The 20,306-nt window shown below is 44.2% G+C and overlaps 1 long non-coding RNA gene across 1 annotated transcript in view; it reads left to right on the forward strand.

Moving 5' to 3' along the window:
- Positions 1-3,369: 3,369 nt before the first annotated feature.
- Positions 3,370-20,306, forward strand: part of LOC141073510 (uncharacterized) — a 55,933-nt gene continuing 38,996 nt past the window's right edge. Inside the window, exon 1 of the long non-coding RNA XR_012226976.1 lies at positions 3,370-3,530. This is a non-coding gene — a long non-coding RNA (uncharacterized lncRNA). The remainder of the gene's footprint in view (positions 3,531-20,306) is intronic.

Consider the following 20,306-nt stretch of genomic DNA (forward strand, 5'->3'; position numbering starts at 1 on the left):
CATTAAACCCGCAGCGTTTACTGACCGTGGAAACATACCCTTACAAGGCTATTCCTTTGTACTTAAAAAAGTAAAATGGGATCACTAATTTACCATGGTGTAAAATGGGTCATCCACTGCTAGAGTATTGAAAAATGACTAAGTATATAATGGACAAGGCAACTGTTAGTGATCGGATCCAAACAGTTGTCGTAAATGGCTTCACATCCAGTTGGAAGAATGTCTCAAGTGGGGTACCAAAGGGTTCTGTCCTGAGCCCTGCATTGTTCAACATCTTTGTCAATGATTTAGAGGAAGGAATTGAGGGTAAACTGATTAAATTTACTGATGACACAAAGCTAGGAGGGATAGCTAATACTAGAGAGAGAGAGGATTCAAAAAGATATAAATAAACTGGCGCAGTGGGCAGCAGAATGTTTTTTTACCGGCAGAAAATGCAAAGTACTACATCTGGGCAATAAAAATGAAAAAAAGCATATACAGAATGGGAGGAATATGGCTAAGCAACAGTATGTGCCAACTTTGTGAAGACTTACAGAAAACATTTGACCTCTGTCATTGCCAACAAAGGATACATAACAAAATATTGAGAGGAACTTTTGTTAATGACCAAATACTTATTTTCCACCATAATTTGCAAAACAAATCTTGCCAAATCAGACAAGGTGATTTTCTGGATTTTTTTTTCTCATTTTGACTCATAGTTGTGGTCTACCTACAATGTCAATTACAGGCCTCTCATCTTTTAAAGTGGGAGAATTTGCACAATTGGTGGCTGACTAAATACTTTTTTCCCCAGTGTACATTATATATGTGCTTGTATACACTGTATGTGTCTGTATACTGGATATACAGTATATAGTGTGTCTTTCTATATTTAAAAAGTAAATATAATGGGCGTACATGTGTACATACATTATGTGTATCTGTACATGTGTACATACACATATATATCTGTGTATATATAGTTCTGTAACTCTAGTGTCGCCATAATAGGGATCAATAGTTAACGTCTTAGGGTACCATTACACTTAGCGATGCACCAGCGATCATGACAACGATATGGATCGCTGGTGCATCGCTAAGTGGTCACTTTCTCTCTCTAACCTTTCTTTTTTCTTTCTCTCTCTCTGTTCTTTCTTTCCCCTCTTTCTTCCTTTTTCTTTCCTCTCTTTCTTTCTCTCTGTTCTTTCTTTCTTTTCTTTTTTCTTTCTCTCTCTGTTCATTCTTTCTTTCTCTCTGTTCTTTCTTCTTTCTCTCTCTGTTCTTTCTTTCCCTCTCGCTCTCCTTTCTTTCTCTCTCTCTGTTTTCTTTTTTCTCTCTGTTTTCTCTCTTCCTTAGTGCCAGTCAGTGTGCCCATAATGCCAGCCACTGTGCCCTCAGTACCAGTCAGTGTGATCAGCAGTGCTAAATGGGTGCGGTTGGGTGTGGACATGGGTGTGACTAGTTGTGAAATGGGTGTGGCCGGGGCGTGGCCTAAAATTTGCAGCGGCGCACCGCAGTCTTTCTCCCTCTTTCCCTTCTTCAAAAGTTGGGAGGTATGATAGGGGCAGCTATAACCAGGGGGTCTGGTTGCCCAATGGATAGCAGTTCTGCCAGGAATTCTGTCATCGTGCATACAAAAGGGGACAGAGCTTTGGGAGGAGTACTGTACCTAAAAGCAATAAATAGGACTGAGCTGAAATACTGGGCACAGCTGTGACTACATGTTATATAGTCGTGTTAATCTTTCACTTCTTGTAACCTACAAGTGTACAAAACTATTATATAGTCACCATGTGACTAGTGGGCCTGTGTAACTTCAACTGCCAGGGCTGAATTTTAGTCCCAGTCCGGCCCTGGCGTCCACATACACCTGCGGATCACCCACGGAGATGGACAAGCAGTGGGTCTTTCCAAAATATCTAACTTGCGGAGACACGAATCTCCGCCAGATAAATTTCACTAGTACAATATATTGGACGCGGTGATTCCTCATGGATCAGTGATCACATGTGTAATCATCTGTGTACAATAGACAGCAGCGCTTTAGACTTAGCGGACATGTGCTACGTCCAAAGCACAGCTGATTCCTGATCATGTGCACCTACCCTAAGAAAATAAATCAGAAAAAAATCAAATTCATTTGAACTCTGCTTGTGTCAGTGCCATCTGACACAATGTAAATCCTATTTTAGGGGGATTCCGACAGAGCCCCCATACACACTGCAGAAGTGCAGTGTGAACAGGGCTTAATATACTATTTTGTAGAATAGTGCAGTCAAATATACTATTCCATACTGTCCCAGTACAGCAGCCAGACACGGACACCGGTCACAAGACGCTTTTTTTAATAAATTTGTTGCATGTCATCTTTCAGCATTTCGGCGCGCTGAATTTGCAGAACGGGCAAAACAAAAATTGGAACAGGACCCTCAGTTTACACAGAACATTATGTTCAGTGATGAGGCAAACTTTTTTGGGTGGGCCATTTATATGGGTACACCTAAATAAAATGGGAATGGTGACAGTTTTCTTGCGTAGGGTGTCTTGCATTGAAATCTGCTGCAATGACCCGGGTACTTGTAGTGCGAATATAAAAACGGCTATTTTGAGTCCATATATTGAAATATACAGACTGCATTTAGACCAGGACAGACAAGATAATGGTTACAGTGACAATCTTGAGAATCTATGTTTGCTGTTTGTCATTGTAAAACATTACGGTTTATTCAACCTCTGTCTGTGGTGAGTTTATCAGACCATTAGCTGCATTTCTGATGTGATGTTCCCGCAGTGACACAATGTTGAGTATACTAAAAGACAATTCTTGTTGAAACAGTATGTTTAATCTTGATTACTGGAAAGAATTAACCTTTTGTGTACGCTGTTGACTTACTTGAATTTTAAGAGCAGTGAATGGTGTGAGTATACTCACAAGGCATCACCTGATATTTGTGTCATATGGGGGTTAAAAGTGGACTAGGCATATAGACAATTGCACATTATTGTACATAAGGCTATAGAAATATGGCTGGGGAAGCCTAATGTAGAACCAGAAATATAGTTGGCGATCTGAAACCCATTATAGTGTATCCAATCTTAAAGATCTCTTTAACTGTATTCTGAAATATATATTTTGTGCTAGGGCTCTGGTCATAGAAAGTTGTTGGAACCTTTGTTCTTATCATATGTAAATATCAGCGCAAGAGTAAATAGTCCGAAGAGACAAGATTTGTTTGATGTTATTTATTTATGATAGCTGGCCACTGTCATGTGATTGTAACATCAAACAACTAACTTGTGTATTTTCATGTTTACCCAATATTATATTGAGTAAGCCTTTTTTTAAAGCATATAAAAGCTGCGAGGCAGCCAGAAGAGACAGGGAGCTTTTGGACCTGTGTGAGAGGACTCTCTGCACAGTGTAGATCCTAGGAAAGCATTCTCTGTCTCCGCTGACCGCCCCTCCAGCAGAAGTTTTTCCGGACAGTTGATGTCGATGACGTAAATGCCCCTAGTGAAGATTCTTTTCTTTCCTTCTTCCTAATGTGAGTATATGTAACAAAACCTTTGTAGTTTTGAATATATAAGTATACGCAATATCATACTATTTTCTATTTTCCTGTAATTGCTATACATTCCATTAATTTGGTGTTTTATCATTTAAATTAATCATTGTATAATAAAATTGTGTTATATCCAAGTAGTAGCCTTCTTTAAAGCTGTATCCGAACCTTTATTGCTGAACAGTTGGCAATACAGTACTGCGTTCACCAGACATCAATACAATTTCTATCCGCTCCTCATGTGTTAACCTCTGCGACATGTCAATCGCTGTAAACAAAGATAAACTTGCAAATAGCTCATGAAAGAATAAAGTTACGATAAAACCAAGCACACCATTGATTTTCTTGAAAAAAAAAGATTGGATCCAAAATGGCCGCCATGATCACCACCCATCTTGAAAAGTTTCCCCCCTCCCATATACTAATGTGCCACAAACAGGAAGTTGATATCACCAATCATTCCCATTTTATTTTGGTGTATCCATATACATGGCCCACCCTGTACTAATGTTTTCTATTATGTGACTATACTGCCTCCTTCAAACAACCGGGTATCATGTTTTTCACAGACGCCACATGTTCCCCATTTAACTTACGGTGCTGCATTCATGTCCGCATTTTCCCAGCAGCAAAGATGACAAGGGCCAATACAAGTTTATGGGTCTATGTAAACATGCCATCTGTGTGCCGTCCATGAGTCATACATGTGCCGTCCGTGTTTAACGTGGAAAGCAAGTGAGAGGCTTTGTAATTTCATTTCCAGTATCCAAACCAGTAAAACACAGGTGGCACATGAATAACACAGTGATTGTAAAAACTGGTGACACCGATATCGGTGTAACACGTACGTGTTTTATATGGACATGTGAAGGGGGCCTAACAGTGTTGTTGGTGGAATATTTCAGGATTGGGGGCACCACTTTGACTTTTGCCCAGAGCCCCATTTTGTCTAAAACTGGCCCTGTTTCCAGGCACCACACACCCCGGGGCCTGTAAGAAATGATTAATATAAAGAAAGAATATAACATTTCTCAACCACAAGACCATAAATATGAGGCATACAGGTAGGACTAGCTTAACATTTCTATTACCTGTATGCCCATATTAATAGGTCATACAGTATATGTCCCAGGGGGTGACAGATTCCCTTTAAATGCTGATGGGCTGGCAGTCAGACAGAAGTGGAGGGATGTGTTTTTTGCTTGTTTTTAATTTTGCCAGGGGGCAATTGAGTATTTAAGTTGGTTGGACAACCAAATAAATGGGGCATTTACACTGCAAGCTTATCGTGATCAAGCGGTGCTAAAACCTATTTTATTGCTGTGTAAACTCTTGCTAATGGGTGATCTTTTATGCAACATAAGTTCTCAGCGGAGTATCATCCTGTGTAAACACGACCTGTACTGCCGAGAACAATCTAGTATACATCGCTCAGGGCTCATTATTTAGTTTGGTCTGCCCCAGGTCGGTCTATGTACGCGGTCCCTAAGAGAGAGAGTGTGCCGCAGTATTTAAAGGCGAAATATTCTGAGGAAACTGGTATTTTATTTTCATTACACTCCTTTTTGGGAAACATCACATAGTAACAAGAAAGACTCCTGTGCTGTGATGTGGTGCCTGGCGGCATGGCAGCTAATGACTCTCATTTGTCACATCACTTGTCTGATTCCAGGACAACCTGGGTGAAGAGGTGAGTATTGTTAATGTGTACAGAAAAAGAAATATTCTAATATCTCCAAGAGAATCAGGCACATCGGTCTATCCTGGGCACAACTAATGTAGGCGGCTTCCAGTTCTCAGTGAACCACAGGTTGGCGATTTGTTGATTTAATATGTAAGATTCAGCTGTACAATCCCTCTGTTTTCTGTCTTTTCTTATCATTCTGAATAATTTACAGCATATGCAATGTTTCTGAAAGTGAGAGGCTGAGCACAAGAGATAAAGGAGTAGAAGACAATCTGTAGCCATTCATTTCCTTCTACAAATATACAAATGATAATTCCCACTTTGTATATACCCAGCATCCTCAATGCCAAGCTGCCGAGTGCTCTAGGACAATTTAGAGGATACATTGAATAAAAGAAACACATCAGCAGTGTGTCAGCAGTGGTTTACTGCAAATGCTTTTTGAAAGAAAAAGATCTTGCAATAATGAAATGATACATTAATCAAATGTCGCTAAAGGGTTACAAGTTACAAACAGCAATGCAGAAAAAGGTACGACATCTATTCTTACAAAGGTAAGTGATAATTACAATACAGTTCTAGGGGTAAGATTTGTGTGCGTTTGAACCCCCTCCTCTCAGCACCCACATAGGGTGGGGGTGACCTCATTTCTCAACCAATCAAATGTCTCCAAACTCCAGTTTCCACGCTCTCATCTTCTACAGATCTGTTTAATTATGACAACTACTGCAGTAAATTTTTGATGAAGATGTTATTAAATATTTGTGGCGGCACCGTCTGCCTTTAATTATTCAGTATGAAGTCTAAACCCTGTTGACTCAGATTTGCAGACCTACCCCCAAAAAGTCCTAGGGGTGCAGAAAAAGGACATGGTGTCACTTGCTCCACGTGCAGCACTTTAGGAACATGGCTTATTAGGAACAGCTTTAAAGCTTATCTTCTAGAAATCTATGTTGCTCCATTCAGAATTCTGGTCTGGTCAGTAGACATCTCATTACCGTATTTGTATTGCAAGTCATAAACGACTTCTTATAGCCCTGGATAAAATAATTGCTATTCACAAGAACAAAAAATCTGAAATTCATGCAGAAATACTTCTTAATTATTTGCCTGGATGAAACATACCAAACCTTGCGTTGATGCGCTAGGTGCAGCCACCTGTCCAGTAGAACTCTTTTATTAACTCGCCAAGGTGTTAAAAGCATATGTGTGCATCAGATCATGCTAACATGGAGGAAGCGTGGCTGTGTCAGCGTTGTAGGTACCACTTATGGTAAATTCTGTATACTCTGGGGTGGAAGATGCATCTGCTGCTGTTTCTATAGCAACTTTAAAACATTTAGTAGTCATTGTTAGGTGTTTAAACATAAAAGTGTTAAGAAAGGGAGGAGGGAGTGAAGAAAGAGAGGGAGGCAAGATGCTCAGAAGAAGACTAAAAACTGCACAAATGTGAAAATATATTTGTGGAGGGCGAGAAATGAAATGAAGAGAGGTGATAGGAAAGATCAATGTGTATTTGCAGGTTATGGGAAGCCTTAGATTGCCTTGTTGCTTGAAATTTGGTGTGACAATGTACATTAGAGGCCGTAATGCCAGCATGGTGCTCACATGGCACTTCTCTGCTGTGAAGGTTAATGAGCTATTATGCCAGATCTTCCGTGTGAAGCCCCAGTTGCCAATCCGTCAAGATTGAGATAAACTGGTAGAACCTGAAGTTTATGAGAATTGTAAGTCATACATGGTCACTACAAGGGACTTGCTTTTTTATGTTGCTAATCATGACCCTCTCCTTTCCTTTTTATGCAGAGATTCACAAAAGCACATTTCCTGAAAGTCAGGTACATCCCGACTTGATTTACTCATGGATGACAGAAAGTGACAGATATGGTCTTGGGTGTAATGATGCAATTGTCTTTTATTCTGGTTAGTTAGTCTAGAGTTTTCTGTAACATTTGTGTTTCTATTGGGTAGATGTGTCTTGGGATTATAGCAGGGGCGGACGTTGGTGCAGCCTGTGCAGCCACACAGGGGCCCAGGAGGTGAGGGGCAGAACTGAGCGAATTTGTTCGGATTCGGTTTCCAAATCTGAATTTGCCATATTCGTGACATCTGGGTCCCCTATTTGTGCTGAATGTATGTTTGATGATCGGTTCCAATCATATTCGGTAATTTCTACTCCCATTGGCTCTAATGACATTCGGCTGTGTTGCGAAAATAATATTCGATTCCGATCGTATTTGAAACTGAATTCAATCAAATTCGCTCAACTCTAGTGAGGGGTTCTACTACTACGATATCTCCAGTGCAGGTGGAATTGCGGACTATGATGAGCTATTGGACATCAAATGGCCCATTCTTGCACAGGGGCCCTCTTCTGTCTGTGTCCGCCAGTGGGTTATAGAGAAGATTGCCTGTAAATACAGCCTGCACAGCTAGCTGCTGCCATTACACTGTAATTCATAAATTTACAGGCATATGGATTTTCATTGTTGTTAGTAACTCTTTCATGTAATTCTTCAAAAGAAACATTATGTCAGCACCGTCTAACATCAAAATACATATGAGCACAAACATTGTGCAGCAGATTGGGCAAGAAGTTTAGAAAGTAGCAATAGCAAGATCGCAGATATATTAACCCCTTAATGGCGATAGGTATTTTTGGTTTTGCATTTTCATTTTTTGCTCCCCTTCTTTCCAGAGCCATAACTTTTTAAATTTTTGTTCAAAATGGACATTTGACGGCTTACTTTTTTTGCGGGATGAGTTGTAGTTGTGAATGACACTATTGGTTTTAACATATTGTGTACTGGTAAACAGAAAAAAAATTTCAAATGTGATGAAACTGCAAAAAAAAGTGCAATCCCACAATTGTTTTTTTCTTTTTTTTTTACCATGTTCACTAAATGCTTAAACTGCCCTGCCATTATGATTCTCCAGGTAATTATGATTTCATAGACACCAATTAAGTATATGTTCTTTTTTACTTAAGTGGTTAAAAAATTCTAAAGTTTGTTAAAAAAAATTGCGCCATTTTCCGATACCCATAGTGTCTCCTTTTTTCAGGACCTCGGGTTGGGTGAGAGCTTATTTTTTGCATTCCGAGCTGATGTTTTTAATTATACTATTTTGGTGCAGATACGATCTTTTGTTCGCCCATTATTGCATTTTAATTCAATGTTGTGGCTACCAAAAAAACATAATTCTGGCGTTTTAAATTTCTTCTTGTTCACGCCATTTAACGAATGGGTTAATTCTTTTTTTATATTGATAGATCGGGCGATTCTGAATGCAGCGATACCAAATATGTGTATGATTGATTTTTTTATTTCTTTTATTTGAAAGGGAGTGATTTGAACTTTTATATTTTTTATTTTTTTCATATTTTTTAAAACTTTTTTTTTACTTTTGGCAAGCTTCAATAGTCTCCATGGTAGACTAGAAGCTGCCATAATCCGATCGGCTTTGCTACACAGACACAATGATCAGATCGCCTGTATGTAGCAGAACTGCTCAATTGCTATGTACACCGACCACAGGGCGGAGTTCATAGCGATCCGGCAGTGACAACCATAGAGGTCTGCTGGAGGCCTCTGGTTGTCATGCCAACTCATCGGTGACCCGCGATCATTTGACGGGGTCACCGATGGGTGGTATTTCCGGCACGCTTGCTGGAAGCGCGAGCTGTCAGAGATTGAAAGCATCATTTAACTAGTTTAGGCTAGTTTCACACTAGTGTTTTGAAGTGCAGTGCACGCTTGCCATGAAGCTCCCCCCCTCCTCCGGTTAGCTCCGCCTATGGAGCGCATGACGCTGCATGCGACCTGCGTACCCTATCTTTAGCATTGGGTATGCAGGCCATACGCAGGTATGCTTTTGCTGGTCCATGCGTCCTTTTGACGGTGCGCCGACCTGCGCCAAACGCATCGTGTTGCATTTTGGTGCAGCCGGCCGGCGCACCGTCAAACGGACACATGCACCGGCAAAAGCATACCTGCGCACGGCCTGCGTACCCAATGCTAAAGATAGGGTATGCAGGTTGCATGGAGCATCATACGCCCATAGGCGGAGCTGACCGGAGGAGGTGCAGCAGGAGGCGGAGCCTCACAGCAAGTGTGCGCTGCGCCTCAAAATGCTAGTGTGAAACTAGCCTTAGAGCTGTTAGAGGCACAAAACAGCTGACATGTGCCAGAAAAGATGTGGGCTTAGCGCCGGAGCCCACATCAAAGGGATGGAGTCAGACATTGGCGTGATAGTACTCACGATGTCTAAAAGGGGTTAAAATTTGAAATTGTTGCCACATGTGAAACTTTCACATAGCAAATTAAAATCATTAAAGGGGATCTGTCACCACATTTGACCTATCTAATCTATTAGCATAGGCATACAGGCTATAGACTGTTGTGGAGAGGGATACCTGTATGCATAACATCAGCTATGTTGTTAATGACAAATCATCTTATCACTTTATATGAATGACCTCTCCCAGGCTCCAGGGCAGATGGTGCCAGGAGATATCTCTGCCTCCAGAGATTATTTTACATGAAGGGGGAGTTACCAGTGTGAGACAAGTAACCAACACAGAACAGAAGAACTGAAATCTTTTCTTGCAAACAAATGTTTTGCTTCTCAGCTCTGCTGTATTGTAACAATATGACAACCATGTCTGCCTGTGAGATGGAAGCTGGAGCTGAGAGGAACCTGTCGATGTGTCAAGTATAATCACACACAGCTCTGCACTGACATCAGAAGAGCAGAGAGCGGCCATCACACATCACACTGGTAACTCTGGTAACCATTACACATCATACTGGCATTTTCCCTTCATGTAAAACAAGCTCTGGAAGCAAAGTTATCCTCTAGGCACCATACTTCCCATAGTCTGGAAGAGGTCACTTATACAAAGTGATAAAAGATAGCCATCAAGCCATCTGACATGAGACACACAGGTAGGACTGTTTTCAGCAGTCTATAACCTGTATGCCCAGATTAACAGTTTACATAGGTCAAATGTGGTGATAGATTCCCTTTAAGAACTTTCAGCAACTTAACTGAGGCTTCAGTCGCCACAGAGGTACGGCTCCTCCTCCTGAGGTGTGGTGCCCCACCATCCAGGTAAGGTGGGAACTCCTAACCACGCTCCAACACCTCCACCCCTCACCACAAAGTAGTGTAGCAAAGCCACATTGCGGCTCCTTGCTTAGAGAGTAGCAGAGCACCTTTGGTGGTTCCCTGCTTGGAACACGAAACGTGCTGGGAGGCGGGTGGAGTTAGAATACATAAAAGAGCAGGAAGGTTTAGGATTTCAGGAGTCAGTCAGTCAGTGAGTGCGAGAGAGAGTCACTCGGAGAGGAGTGAGGATCCCTGGAAGAGGGATGGAGGAAGGAGTGCTGCAGCTGCCTCAGTGATCTGAGCCAGCTGGCACAGGAAAGGACAGAAGGAGAAAGACATTAGACTGAAACCTGACCTATGAGAGAGAGGGATTAGTACGGAACGAAGGAGTAAAAGGGAACACAGAGGACGTGGGTTAGAGGAAGAACCCTGCCTAGAATTTCTAAGCGCAAGGCCGGGGCCTGGTCCCCGAGGTTGTATGGATACTGAAGGTCCTGCAGCAGACACCGGTGGAGTAGTGGGCTGTAAATGCAATACGCCCATCTAAGACTTGGGGGCACAACAGCAACTAGGATAGTGAGCCGGGACTCAGGAGTAAGGAGTCCCCGAAGCAGGCTACAGCTGTCTGCCGTACAAGTAGAGTTCTTGGGAACATCTGACAGGAGGCACTCCAGTGTAACTCAGTACCAGGAGTACTTCACTTAAAGGCGCTATAGAGGAAACGTTCAGAAAGGTACATGTTAGCGGAGTGTTGGAAGGGAGCATCCTATCTTGCCTGGAGGTTGACAGAGCCCAGGACCCGGAGGACACAGCACGGAGTTAGGCATCTGTGTAAACTGCAGACTGTGAGTAAAGCTTTGGAACTACATGCCCTGTGTCCTCCACTTATTCCTGCATCACTATACCCCGCACTACTACATCTGAGCACCGGCCTCTACACCGCTTGTGCCTCTCCTCCATCGCTACATCTACACTGCCCTGGGAATACAGCTCCACCTGTGGGGAGCTTCACCATCTTGGCTGCAACCCACCACCAAGTCCCAGAGGATCTGCATGCAGCGCGGCCTAACACCTCACTTGCCGAACACCACAGGTGGCGCCACGAACTATTCATAAACTTTATTTCATTGTTCATTCATCCCCTTTTTGCCATGGAGCCCCAGGGCCACGGACCGGGTCACAGCTTCCGTGACAACTCCCATTGAGATCAACGGGCCCGGTACCGAGTACCCCGCTAGGCCCTGGTGGGGCGCTCTATTCTGGCGTCACGAACAGGATGACGAGACCCGATGCCATCTGGTTCTGTGTGCCTAAGATTTGCTGGACTTAAAACTTTTAAGGATGTGCAGAAGACCCAATTTGATAGACTGTGAAATGACTACTAAAAATGGCCGACAGCCTGGAGAAGAAGGGCGTGATGATATGGGTGGTCCTAAGAAAAGACCGCGGACTGTCCTGGGCCTCCCCTGTCAAAACTTCTATGTGACAGCAACTTGGCCCACCCCCGAGGGGTTCGTATACTGGCTTGGTATGGAGGCGCTGGAAGAAGATGCCGCGCCAAGAAGGAGTGGCAGAAGCCAGTGGCGGGAAAGGGGCCGAGGCAGGAAGAACGCCAGAGCGCCATGATGGAAGAAGAGGGAAGGAGGCCTGCGGAGTGCGGGGAGGCTGAGCTGGATCTCCCCAGTGCCATGGCTGAAGGCTCGGACCCTGCTTCTAGGCTGAATTGCCGGCAGCTATAGGAAGAGGTTGCCTGACTGACCCAACGTTTGCAGCTGAGCAGGAGGCCTTGTGGAGGCTGAACTGGCAGCACGCCCAGGAGGGGCCTATGCCAGCGGTACCGCCGTCACCGGTACCCGTCGCTGCAATACTGGAACTTTCCCAGGCAGACGCCGTGGAGCCTGCAGCCGCTGCCACACCACAGACAGAGGAATTGTATGAGGCCCCGGGAGCCGAAGCGGAAGAAGAGGAGCTCCTGCCTGGACCTGACGTGACCACGCAGGTCCCACCAGAGACCCCTGCGGACCCGGAGCCACCATTAGCTCCATCGCCATCCCCGGTGTCCCACCAGACAGCGCCTACCGCCACTATGCCTGCACCGGAGCAGAGACCACACCGCCAGGAGGCTCCAGGTATGTCTGATGCCCCTACACCTGGGAAGGCCCTGGGGTGTACCGTGGTCACAGCGGCTGGCCAGGTCGTGCTAGATCTGGTCTGGGACCGGGATACCTGTCCCCAGGGGGGGAACACCGGAACCCCTGATGGTGGCACCGCAGTACCAAATCAGCCTGGATCAGTCTGGGGAGGAATGGGGGGATGATGAGAACTGGGCAAGTTGTCAAGCTACCATCCGGCAACTGGCAGCCGAACACCGGGAGAGGGAGCAGCGCCGGCTAGCAGTACTAGGTCCAAATTTGGACCGGAAGGAACAGGTCAGAGCTGGTCACTACGGTCCCAGAGATGCGGCAGGTTGGGGCCACGTCCTGAACGTGAATCATGAGAGGGGGTTCGGCTTTATCCATGACCCAAGCCGAATCTCCGATCTGTTTTTCAACCGGAGAGATGTAGAACCCCACTTGAGAAAAGGACACCTGCCAGAAACCTGAGCCCGGGAGATCATGTGACCTTCACCAGACATGAAGGTCTAAGAGGCTGATATGCTATGAACATTAGGCGGGTCCCGGAGGATCTCATCAAGACCTACAGGCAGAAACCGTCCACTACCCCCATGTGCCAAGCTGGAGCCGTACCAGTCCCACAGCCGAAAGTACGGAAAGCCGCAAGCTTTACCCCACTGGAGGAAGAGTACCTGAGGACTGCCAATGCGTTTCTTTCATCTGGTAGCAGTTACAGTCCAGAAACGCCAGGAGGGGACCACAATTAGTCAAAATGCTACTTTAAAGTAAATCTCGTTGCCCAGGAGGGTATTTGCACAGTTGTGCCATTGTTTTCCATTTTTGCACCAGTTTCCTATTTTTGGTTATCATGTCCTAGTTTATTTTCCCAGAGTTGCCCTGTTTTGTTGGCAGCCTTCACACTTGAACTGTGGAGATCATGGACGTTGAATGGTCTAGAACTGTTATTGTATATAGTTTGCACCTCTTTAGGTGCTCTCTCTTGGTTTTACGTAGGACTCTCTTTTTGAAAGAAGATCTACCTCGACATAGAGACATTTCCAGACGCGATGACCGGACCAGTGTCCATCTTTGCATTTGATAATAATGGTTAATGTTATTCTCTGAATAGAAGCTAGAACGTAATAGTGTATAATGAAAGTATTAATGACAGATTTTATAGAAGTATATTGAGAAAGAGACATAGTGAATGTTTTACAGAGTTTTTGAATAAAGATGTTGAGAATGTGAATGCAGAATTGAAAATTACAGGTGAAGAACCAGGTATCTACGGTTGTCGTCCTAAGTCTAGAAGAGACAGTGAAAAGTAGAAAAAGTGAAAGATAATAGAAAGAGATGTGTTGCTAGAAAATGTGAATTGATATTGAGTTTGCTTATATAGCACTTTACATTAGGTAGCGTAATTTAAAAAGTTTAGTTAATTTGTTTGTAACGTTCAAGAAACCGTGCCTCCTATATTAGGAAGTTTAGTATAAGAAATGTTTATTCAGCATTACCAAAATTTTGGATGTTCCTATATTGTCAACTGTGTTTGCTTTTCAGCCCGCGGACATGCTGTGTTTAATGGGGAGGGAATGTGGTGCCCCTGAGTCTTCAGTCGCCACAGAGGTAAGGCACCTCCTCCTGAGGTGTGGTGCCCCACCATCCTGTTAAGGTGGAAACTCCTAACCACGCTCCAACACCTGCACCCCTCACCACAAAGTAGTGTAGCAAAGCCACATTGCGGCTCCTTGCTTAGAGAGTAGCAGCGCACCTTTGGTGGTTCCCTGCTTGGAACACGAAACGTGCTGGGAGGCGGGTGGAGTTAGAATACATAAAAGAGCGGGAAGTGTTATGAATGGGAAACCGAGGAGGAAAAAAAGACAACAAGCTAAGTCTCAGAAAACCAGAGAGGTTGGTAACTATGTAGATTGCAGATCCCTGATCTTAACCGCACAACTAGCAGCAGTCGTGGAGCGTTCCTACATTGGTCCTAGATGCCTCGTCACAACCGGAGAACTACATAAGCCTAAAGCAGGAAAAGAGGAAAACTAACTGCCCCAGAGAAGACCCCAAAGGAAAGACAGCAACCTCACTTGTATTGACGGTGAAACAAGATGAAAATACAAACAAAGGCAGGAAAATAAGCTGAGCAAACGATGGGGCCCGGCTAACTAAAAAGGACAGAAAAGGAAAGAAACTGTCTGCAATCTGCCAAAAAAAACCCTACAAAAATATTGTCCAACACTTCTGATAGCAAAATTAACCCTGAAGTCACTAGTAGTGTTGAGCGATACCACCCGATACTGAAAAATATCGGATCGGAATGGATCGGCCGATCTAAAAAAAGTATCGGGTATCGCCGATTCCGATCCCGGAAGTCCCATTCAAGTCAATGGAACAGAAATATCGGAAATAAAAAAAACCTTTCTTTCCCTGTCGGTTAATTCTACATGAAGAAAAACAACTAATAATAATGTAGAATGTATTGTGGGAGGTGTAGGAGACATTAAAGCCATAGAGGTTTAGCCCAATCAAATGGAATAGCAGAAATTTTTTTTTTTAAAGACGTTCGTAGTTACAAAGATATTGACTATGTTAAAGTCTTTAATTTTTTGTCAGATATGTATATTTCACTACTTCCATGCTCTTCACCTTCTTTTTTACTTCTCCCACACTTTCTCCTTCATTATCTTCAACAGCAGCAGTATCTTCTTCTTCTTCTTCCTATTCTTCTTCTTCTTCCTATCCTTCTTCTTCTTCTTCCTATTCTTCTTCTTCTTCCTATTCTTCTTCTTCCTATTCTTCTTCTTCTTCCTATTCTTCTTCATCATATTCTTATTTGTGTCAGGCATTCCTGTAGTTGTTATCTATAAAAGTTTGAAGATTACACCTTCCGTTCAGCCTGTCACAAAAGATTTACAACAGGATTTGTCCGCGTTCAGTTTGGCTTGCAGCAGCAGGCCTTTTCCAGGGGCACCAAGAGGAGGAACGGACTCACCCCCATACACTGCTTAGTCTTCTTCTGCTTATAAATTTGATAATCTCATTTGCTCAGATTTTTAGTCTTATGCTTAATGTTCTTCTGGTTTTGGTTTTTATGCTTCTTGCTCTTCTGTCTCTTGTTGTTCTGCATCTTGGTGGTTGTCTTCCTGTTCTTTGTCCTCTTGGTCATCTTCTTCAGGGTCATCTTTTAGGTATTCTTCTGTGTGGTCTTCAGGGTAATCGTCTTCAGGGTCATTGTCAGGGAGATCCAGAGTGAGAAATAAAAACTATTTCCACAAGCTTGAACTTTGAAAAGTAGCAGAAGTTACAAGAAGGCTGAGGAACTGGCGAGAACCAGCTGATGGTACTGGAACCCGAAGAGGCAGCAGAATGAACAAGAGCCAATGGCTCAACCGTGGACCAGCTGACGGTGCTAGAACACGGTTACTAAGCAGGAGGTACCTGTGCTCCAAAGCACTACCAAGGACCAGCAGACGTTGGTGGAACTCGGATAACGACAAGGAGGCACCTAGGCCAAAGGCATTGCCGAGAACCAGCTGACGGTGCAGGAACCCGGATGGGTAGCAGAACCTACAAGAGAAAATGAAACTAGCGAGGACCAGCTGATGGTGCTGGAACCCGGAGGGGCAGCAGAAGGAACAAGAGCCAATGGGACAACCGTGGAACAGCTGACGGTGCTGGAACACGGTAACTAAGCAGGAGGTACCTGTGCTCCGAAGCACAACCAAGGACCAGCAGACGTTGGTGGAACTCGGATACCGACAAGGAGGCACCTAGGCCAAAGGCTCTGCTGGGAACCAGCTGACGTTGCTGGAACCCGGATGGGTAGCAGAAGGTACCCATGATTAACAAAGTGTCGCGTCCGCGAGCAGGCCCCAGTTACCGAAACCCACAGTCCTACAGGGGGTGCTTTTCCTATTGGCACTATGGAACCAGCCTTTGTTACCAGAACCCGCAGTCCACATAGGAAGCACTGAAACTGCAGGCACCATAGACTCGGCTAACCCGACCGCAACACGGCAGGACAACGTATCAGTGGCAAAGTGACGTTGACACTACCCGGAAACAGCAGGCGTGCTGTAACCAGGCTGGGCAGGAGGGAGTGCCCATGCCAAAGACACTTCCGAGAACCAGCTGACGGTGCTGGAACCCGGATGGGTAGCATTAGCTACAAGAGTCAATGGAACTACCGAGAACCAGCTGACGGAGCTGGAACCCAGAGTGGCAGCAGAAGGAACAACAGCCAATGGCACAACTGTGGAGCAGCTGACGGCGCTGGAACACGGTTACTAAGCAGGAGGTACCTGTGCTCCAAAGCACTACCAAGGACCAGCAGACGTTGCTGGAACTCAGATACCAAGAAGGAGGCAAATAGGCCAAAAGAACTGCCGAGAACCATCTGACGGTGCTGGAACCCGGATGGGTAGCAGAAGGTACCCAGGAAAAAAACAAAGTTGCAAGGCCATGAGCCAGCCGCAGTTACCGAAACCCACAGTCCAACAGGGGGTGATTGTCCTATTGGCACTATGGAACCAGCCTTTATTACCAGAACCCGCAGCCCACATAGGAAGCACCAAAACTTCAGGCACCATAGACTCGGCTAACCCGACCGCAACACGACAGGACAACGAATTGGTGGCATCACGAGATAAGGCAGGCCACCAAAACGACTGACACACCAATTCTCTGGTACCAAAAATACCCGGATGACCAGCCAATGCGGAGCAATGGACTTCAGACATCACTCTCTTTCTCCACTGGTCAGGAACATACAATCTTCCCATAGGGCAACGCTCAGGTTTATCCTCCTGAAATTCCTCCAGGGCGCGTCTCAAATTGGGCGAAATGGCAGCAAGAACTACCCCCTCACCTAGGATAGTAGTAGGCTCGGTGACATTAAGAGAATCAGCAAAGAAACTCCTAGAAAGGGCGTCTGCCTTAACATTCTTAGTGCCCAGAAGAAAAGAGACCACAAAATTAAAACGCGTGAAAAACAAGGCCCATCTAGCCTGTCTAGGATTCAAGCGTTTGGCCGACTCCAGATAAATCAAATTCTTGTTATCAGTGAGGACCACAACTTGATGTCTAGCTCCCTCCAACAAATGTCTCCACTCCTCAAATGCCCATTTCATGGCCAACAATTCCCGATTCCCCACGTCATAGTTGCGTTCAGATGGGGTGAACTTTCGAGAAAAGAAGGCACAGGAATTCATCTTAGAAGTCACAGGGTCTTTTTGGGACAAAACAGCTCCTGCACTAATCTCAGAAGCGTCCACCTCCACTTGAAATGGAAGTGAGACATCAGGTTGCCGTAAAACTGGAGCTGAAGTAAATCTCCGCTTAAGCTCCTGAAATGCTGAGACAGCCTCAGGAGACCAATTCAGCACATCAGCGCCCTTCTTGGTCAGATCAGTCAGTGGTTTGACAATACTAGAAAAATTACCTATAAATTTACGATAGAAATTAGAAAAACCGAAAAACTTCTGGAGAGCCTTCAAAGAAGTATGCTGAACCCAATCATAAATGGCCTGTACCTTGGCCGGGTCCATTTCAATAGTAGACGGAGAAAAGATAAATCCCAAAAATGAAATCCTCTGTACACCAAAGAGGCATTTCGATCCCTTAGCAAACAAGGAATTCTCCCTCAAAATCCGGAACACAGTCCGGACATGTTCCACATGAGAATCCCAATCACTAGAAAAGATCAAAATATAATCCAGATAGATGATCAAAAACGTATCCACAAAGTCTCGGAAAATATCACTCATAAAGGACTGGAAGACAGAAGGGGCATTAGTGAGCCCAAAAGGCATCACCAGGTACTCAAAATGTCCCTCCAGAGTATTAAACGCCATCTTCCATTCATCCCCGTGCTTGATGCGAATAAGATTATACGCCCCCTGAGGTCAAGCTTAGTAAACCAGCAGGTACTCTGAAATATTCTGAGACAGAGCGAAAAAGAGGCACATCTAATAAGGGACAAAAAGCAAACTGGCAAATACAGATAAATAAGAGTGGAAATTCAGCACAGCCCCAGCTGGGGCTGGCTGACCACACAAAAAACTGAATAGACCAACAAAATCAAGTGTGAACATTAGTAGAAACACTTAGCTTGAGATGACTGGAACAGAGCTGAAAACCAAGACCTCAAAAGCCAGAAGGAATCACCAGCACCAGAATAGGGCGTAGGCTGTCTTAAATCCAGTCTGAGATTCCAGAGATCCAATCGTTATCCTCATCATCAGGTGGCAGATCTCTACTAATTAAATCAACCTCACTACCTCCTGTTACCACCAGAGGGAGCCCGGAAGGAGAACTCACAACTGGTAGACCAGAAAATGAGTTCACAACACAGGAACATCTAAAAAGATAGACAACTCCACTAGTCTTACAATTGGCAAAGTGTCTACTTTGATAGATTCTACCCGTCGAGACACTAGAAAATTCTTTTCCAGCTCCAATGAAACCACAGAACGAGCATCCCCCATATTGAAAGGTTCCCAACGCTCTCCTCTCCAACCAGGTGTTCTTTTTTGGTAATGGAGTATAGAGGCTATGCACCAATTGATCTCCAATTGATCTACCTCTCCTGTATGTAATGGCTGGAGTGTCCGGTAAAAAATCACAAATCTCGCTATCCGCCTTCAAAATCCCCCAATATTTCGTGATAATATTGCGCACTTGCCAAGGACATCCATCATAGTTCCCAATAATACGCACTTTTTTATCATCTGATTTCTCTTTGGGATGTAGAAGGTCACTCCTTGTGTATATCTTGGCCTTGTTAAAGGCATCAATAAGAACCTTTTCGGGGTACCCCCTATCAAGGAACCTATTTTTCAACTCCTTGGCTTGTTTGTAGAAGCCAGATGTTTCGGAACAGTTTCTCCTAACTCTAAAGTATTGTCCCTTGGGCATACCTCTACGCAGACTCAGGGGATGATTGCTTCCCCAGTCAGGTAAATTGTTGGTCGAGGATGGTTTCGTAAATATTTTTGTCTCCAATAGACCTCCAACACCTTTACAGATATTGATATCCAAAAAATTAATAGATTTTAAATTCGCCTCAGACGTGAACTTAAGGCCTATCTCATTCACATTAAGCTCTTGAACAAAGCCGTTGAAGGAAGATATATCCCCTGACCAAAAGATCAAAATATCATCAATGTAGCACCCCCAGAAAATAATCTGGGGGCACCACCATGCTGCTCTGTCTTCGGCAAAGACAACAGTGTCTTCCCACCAGCCCAGGAGCAGGTTGGCATACGTGGGCGCACAAGGGCTGCCCATCGCGGTGCTCCTGAGCTGGTGGTAGTACATGCTGTCGAACAGAAAATAATTGTGTGTCAACAAAAATTGCAATAATGTGCAAATGAATTTGATGTGTAGATTGCAATGTACCCCTCTAGATCTCAAAAAATTTTCCACTGCTTTTAATCCCATATCATGAGGAATACTGCTATACAAGGCCTCAACATCAATTGAGGCCAGGAGTACATTATCATCTAGTGACATTTCCTCAATCTTCATCAGGAGGTCCGAGGAGTCTCTAATATTTGACAGAAGTGCCGTGACAAATTGTCGCAGCACTCTATCTATATAGATTCCACAATTTTGAGAAATGGAGTCATTACCCGAGACAATCGGGCATCCCTTCAATGGGGACAGCCCCTTGTGTACTTTTGGTAGGGCACAGAAATTCAGAACAGTAGGATTTTTTTGAAACATAAACATCCTTTCATTTTTTGATATGTTGCGCAATTCAAAGGCATCACTCAATAACGAATCCAATTGACTATTGAAATCATCAGTGTGGTCCTTGTGCAATTTCCCATATGTAGATTT

This window comes from Dendrobates tinctorius, unplaced genomic scaffold (assembly GCF_039654945.1).
Source record: "Dendrobates tinctorius isolate UK_male_01 unplaced genomic scaffold, ASM3965494v1 ptg000304l, whole genome shotgun sequence".
NCBI lineage: Eukaryota > Metazoa > Chordata > Amphibia > Anura > Dendrobatidae > Dendrobates > Dendrobates tinctorius.